This window comes from Leopardus geoffroyi, chromosome D1 (assembly GCF_018350155.1).
Source record: "Leopardus geoffroyi isolate Oge1 chromosome D1, O.geoffroyi_Oge1_pat1.0, whole genome shotgun sequence".
NCBI lineage: Eukaryota > Metazoa > Chordata > Mammalia > Carnivora > Felidae > Leopardus > Leopardus geoffroyi.
Genome location: NC_059329.1, coordinates 83,785,347 through 83,791,616, shown reverse-complemented (window position 1 = coordinate 83,791,616; position 6,270 = coordinate 83,785,347).

The following is a 6,270-nucleotide window of genomic DNA, read 5'->3' as shown; positions in this document are numbered from 1 at the left end:
TCATTAAAAATGTTGTCTCCTCTGTAAACCTTCTTTAACCATTTTAATCAGTTATTTTCCTCCACATCAATCCTCCAAAAGTACTTAGCTCACCTTTCTACCCAGTGCCTCCACTAAAGTATGCAAAGTCCCATCTCCAGTGAATATTTTTATGTAACTCCTTTCTACAAAACTAAGGGCTGAGGCAGGGTCTCTCTTTGTCAAGGACTAAGGGGGTACTGGCTCTATTGTAGTGGATTGTTGTTACAACTTTTTCCCCTTCAATGTAATGATTTGCTTTAAGGCCTATACTCATTTTACACTAAACAGGTCACCAAAAAATTAGAAATACATTTAATTCTTTTTTTCTATTCCCAGCATGCGGTACAGTGCTTAAAATACAGTAGGTGTGAATAATTATTAACCTCCAAAATTTGATAAATGCATATCTCAAAATCTCACTGACATGCCACCTTCCCTCTTAAGGACTTCATTGTACTCTTCTCCAGCCTCCTTATACAATGAGGTTATGTATTTTATTTGATATTGATCTCTTTACTTTCTTATAATTATTTATATCATTATCATATCTCCTCTAAAAGAATGCCAGCTTCTTAAGAGCAGGATTCATTCCTAAAAATCTATGTATCTATCTGGCAAAGGGTACTGTCAGTATTTGGAACACAATCAGTGCCTGTTGAAAGAATAATTAATCACACAGAGAGGTGTGAATTGGAGATGGTATTCTGCTTTCTTCTCTACCTGGGTTGCTGTGAAGCTCAAATGAAAACAAAAAGTCTATAAAAGTGTTACATAATTTTAAAGAATCAACATTATTATGGTGATTTCTGCCTTATATATATGGAACCACATAGAAGTTTTAGATATCTTTGATTCTCCACCATAGCTGTTATGCAAAAGCTGTGAATGCAGCTTCTAATTCAACATAATGTGGCCTAGACATCAATCATAATTGATGGGTAGAGAAAACTATTTGATGATAGAAACCATACTTAGAGTAGGCTTCAGTATTTTTCAGCCAAGTATTTTTTAACCAAGCTGAGATTATGCTACATCTATCCAAGAAATATTTTTGAATGTCTGATATGTGCCAGGCAATATTAAGTGCTAAGAGCTAAGGGTACAGTGATGAACAATATGAACATGGTCTTTGCCCTCAGAGAGTTTGTGTTTTAAGATGTTTTATCTGTAAAAATGTAGCTATACTTTAATAGTTTACTGACTGAGATCTTTAAAAAATTTTTAGGATAAATGCTTTAAACGGCTTTATCCCTTTACCTCTCCTGAGGTTTAGTGAATACTTTAAAAGGAAATTCCTCTGTGAAGATTTTTGTAATCAAGTTCAACCTTTTAGATCCAACAAAACAGTGCCCTTGTCACTCAGGTCTAAGATATTAACATTACCTCGTTAGCGAATCTTTTGATTCTTGGTATCAAGAAGTCTAATTAATTTAGATGGATTAGAACCCGTCGATATGCTTGTATACAGCAAAGGCAAGTTGTGTGCCTTGTCCACCTATACTCCTATAACTTTGTATCTACCCAAATGAGAGCTTTGAAATTTTGTGTCCTACTCCTAAACAAATAAAAGGAAGAAGGTGACAACTTGTTAAAAAAACATCTGGTTGATAATGCAAGGCTGGAATCCTTCAATGATGTCAGTCCAATAAGAAATTTCTGCCCTATTCCTCTGACTCATCAAGTCCCAAAATATCATATATATTTTTCATCATATATTTCATCATATAGTTGGATTATTTTTATATGAGCAGGACTCAACCAAGAAAAATCATTTATATCTAAATGATATAAAATTTAAAAATTATGCTTTTCTATCTATAACATAATAGAAAATAATATACATATATATTCTATATAATATATGTGACTTAAATAATCTATTAACTTATTGTGAAATGCCCTCTAGTCTGTCATTGAGCTCTCCTTTTTTTCACACTGGCAAATGACTGTTTTTTAGTCAAAGAAGTCCTACACACTGATGCTGAGAAATATTGATTTGAGTACTCGGCATAGCCTCAAATGAAATGGTAATAATTCCACATATAGTTACTCAACTAACTCTGTGATAGAAACTTTCTTGAATCTACTCCACCCACCTTGTAGACTTTTAGTAAGTGTGAACATGGTGATTTATGTCTCTCTGACCTGCTGAAATATTAGTGAAGTGAAGGAAATTGTTTGTTGTAGATACAGAAAAAAAAATTTGAAATTGTAAGAAAGGATAAAAACGTGTCTCTCCTCTTAAGATGGGTATCAGCAAGAACTCTGGTCTGTCCTTCATGTCAATGAAAAGTGATTATGTACATACTACCATCAAAAACCAATTCCTCTGGAAATACTGTCTTCTGTAAGAATTTTTGGATACCACATTTTTCTAGTTTTTGTCCTGTCTCCCACACCACCTGTTCTCAGTCTTTTGGCAGGCTCCTCTTCCTTTGGCCATTCTTAATTTTTTATGTTTCAAGCTATCTTTTCTTTTTTCCTATCACTCTATGTGTTCTCACAGTAACATTATACTGTTGAATAGCTTAATTGCCACTCATGTGTTGACATCTCCTAAATTTAGAGGTCCATCTAATAACTTTCACAGAAAATTCAGATTCATGTTTTGAAATGATTACTGGGCTTTTATACTTGAATATCTTCCAAGTACTTTAGTCTCAAATATCAAAAATTAAACTCATTTCACCCCACTCCAAACCTGCTTCTTTCCCTGCAATTTCCCTGTAAATGGAGCCACTGATTATTGAATTGCCAAATCAGAAACAGGCGGCGTCCATGTGTATATCTCTCTTTTCCGTGGCCCCATCAAATCCATCGTCAATCCAGACAATTGTATCTCTTCAATATTTCTGAAATTCATCCAGTTCTTTCAACTCCATTCCGAGCTCAGGTCATCATTATCTCTTACCTAGATTTCTAGCTTTCTTCTAATCTAGTTTGCTTCTAATTCACCCTATTAATTGGAGCAGTCTTTTAAAATGCAAATATGCTAAGGCCACATCCCTGCCTAAAAACCCTCAAAGACTTCCCAGGGCCTTCCAGATAAAATCTATGTTCTTTCCTCTTTTGCTCTCATCATGAATGTACCTTTGCTGATGTGCCTGACCTTAGCTCTTTCATCTTTCCTTTTGAATTCCAATACTATTCAATTTCTTGCTTCTCCCTGATAGTATCATGCTAGCACTGTCCCTTTTCTCTCGAATTTTATATATGCCATTCTCTCTGCCTGGAAAATTACCCCCTCTTGGCTTCTTTGAGGAAATTTTATCAGATAACAATTTAGATATTACATCACCTGGAAGTCTCTCTTGACCAATGTATCCTGAGCTCCAAATTTTCAATCCTTATTCCCTTCACCGATGCTCCCATAGCACCTCTACTTTCTTCCTATAATTCTTATCAACTTGAACTGCTACTTCTCTGTCCTCCCCTAGATTTTTAATTCTGTGAAGACAAAGAATGTTGCATTATTATTCACTCTTATAACTCCAGTACCTAGTGTAGTATCTATTACATAGCAGGTACTCAAAAAAACATGTGTTTATTCCAAAATTTTTATATCATTTCTTATTTACACACAATAGCAGATTTGTGTCGTTTATAGACACACCTCTTCACCCATCCTTACTTGAACAAATGTGCCTCTTTTACCTGATTAACATAGTGAGCTTTTGACTAAGATTAAATTTGAATAACCAGCAACAAAGTTTTAAATTTTCCTCAGCTATAAAAAAGTTTGCATATCAGGGTCATCTCTTAATATGTTAAGGGAAATATATCCCTCTTTTCAGTTACTTGTTTTTTTCATTTTGTAAGTTGTAGTATAGTTGCTTGGCTGGTCCTCTAAGGATAGAATCTGAGATTTATCCATTTTTTTACATCTCAAAATGTGTGCCCACTGTATCTATTCTCCTCTGAATAAATGTTTGTTCAACTTAATTAAACATAAAACCAGGGAACCACCAGCTCCATCTTTCATTAGAGGCAATACTTAGAAAGAGTCTCCAATTTGACCTTCCAGATGCACTCTCCACTTTGCTGTGTGTATAGAGAGGTAGAACTCAATGGACTACCTCAACAAGCTTCCTTTCCCTCTGTTTGGCTTTGGCCAATGAGAGGCCATGGCAGAAAAGGAGAAAAGTGAATTAAGCATGTTTATTCCACTGGATCTCTCCTTGCCAGTTCACTACTGAGTTCCAATAAATGCTTCCTCCACTGGCTGTCTCAATTCTGAGTCCCAGTGGCTGCTTACTATTATAACGATATACAGGATATGTGATATTGTTGATTGGTTTCAACTCTTAATACACCTTTATACAAATAGGCCCTGCATCAAATTCTCCTCAGGGTGCCTGGGTGGCTCAGTTGGTTAAGCGTCCAATTCTTGATTTCAGCTCAGGTCATGATCTCCTCACAAACTGTGTCAGGCTCTGCACTAGCATGGGAGCCTGCTTGGGATTCTCTCTCTCCCTGTCTCTCTGGCCCAAACCCTATAGTGTGTGTGTGTGTATCTGTGTGTGTATGTCTGAAAATAAATAAACATTTAAAAAATAAATTCTTCTCAAGCTACGCAGTTTGAATATCCCAGTTTTTCCTGCCAAAATCTTGATAAACAGCCTTCCCAAATATTCTCTGTCCATATTTCTTCCCTGCTTGCAAATCTTCTCTCTACCCACTTTGGGTATGGATTGATTTGTTCTATCACCAATATGGTTTAAGAAATACTAGGTTCATCTGGGCATAGAAGTGGGAAACTGAGCACTTAACAAGAATGCAGTGACTCATTTCCTCTGATTCAGTAAAAGGCTCAGTCTAGCATCAAACTATAGGTGAACCCAATCATAGTAATAAGGCAATCCTAGTCCACATTTCATCTGAAACTTGCAACCAGTACTCAGCAGACATAACTTTATACTTTTCACTCTTGCAGTTCTTGTCCATGAAGATCTACTAGTCCCTTTAAATAATGTTAGCCACTGCGAGCAAAGTAGCCACCTACAATAAAACAGCTATCTAAATTAGAGTAGTAAACCATAGCTTTCTTACTTGTTTTTAGACATTCCAGAGGCCATGGTCTTTTGTCCACCATCATGTGTTTTTATGAACTTGATTGTATTCTGGTTTTCACTGCTATGGCCAGATACTCATGTAAGGATAAAATGCCTATCTATAGAAACTTTACATACTTTTATTTGGAGACCAACAGTACACAGATTAACTTATTGTTATCAACTTATCAACTCCTTGTGCTCTAGGCAGAATGGTATGTAATAGAGCATAACCATTACCTACAGGTTTGTAAATCATCCATTATTTTTCTAAAATTATGTTTACATCTTGCATACTGTTCTGTAGTTTCATTTCTAAAGCTAGCTGACTTGGTGTAATTGATATTCTAGGTCCATTTTAAACGTCTTCCCATTAATTTTCTTTAAATGTTGGGCAAATGTAAATCACAAATTTTCCTTAAGTAACTCATTGGTGGAATACACAATACTTATCACCACTTTCAAGAATAGAAACTATAGTAAACTTCAGTTTCTAGATGTGTCTCACTTCCATTAAACTAAATTCTGAAACAGGTTATTAGATCTTCTTAATCTCTTTTCTCACTTGTAAATATAAATGAGACAAGATGTGTATAGAAGTTAACCTAATGCCCAAACACAAGTAAGCACCATGTAAGGTCAACAATACAGTTCAGGTCACTACAAATTAGTTGGATTTTAGTCTACTTCTCATTTGGCTTTCCCCCACTATTCAGTACTATATACTTTCTTCGCTGCAATGATCTCTCCCTTGGTTTCCATGACCTTATACTTTTTTCAGTTCTATCTCTTTGATCATATTTCCTTTTCCTCTCTAGATTCATCCTTTATAAGTTCCAAAATATTACTTTAGGCTGTGAACTAAATGACTTCATCTCTGCTCAAATCTTCACTAATCATTAATATGCCAAGTTTTATTTCTATTAAGTCATCTCCTCTGAACTTCAAATCCATATTTCTAACCATCTACATGAGATCTCCATTCAGATGTGTAACAGGTACAGTTTGTGATCTTAACCCCTAAACTTAATTTTCTTTAATGGTTTCTCTCTCAATGTATGAAAGCAGGAAATACTCATTTCTTGAGACTTGAAGGTATCTTTAATGCCTCTTCTCTGTCTCACCCTCCAAAAATCATCCATCTTCAAGTCCTATAGATTTTATTTGCCTAATATCTTTTGAACGCACTTATTCTGTC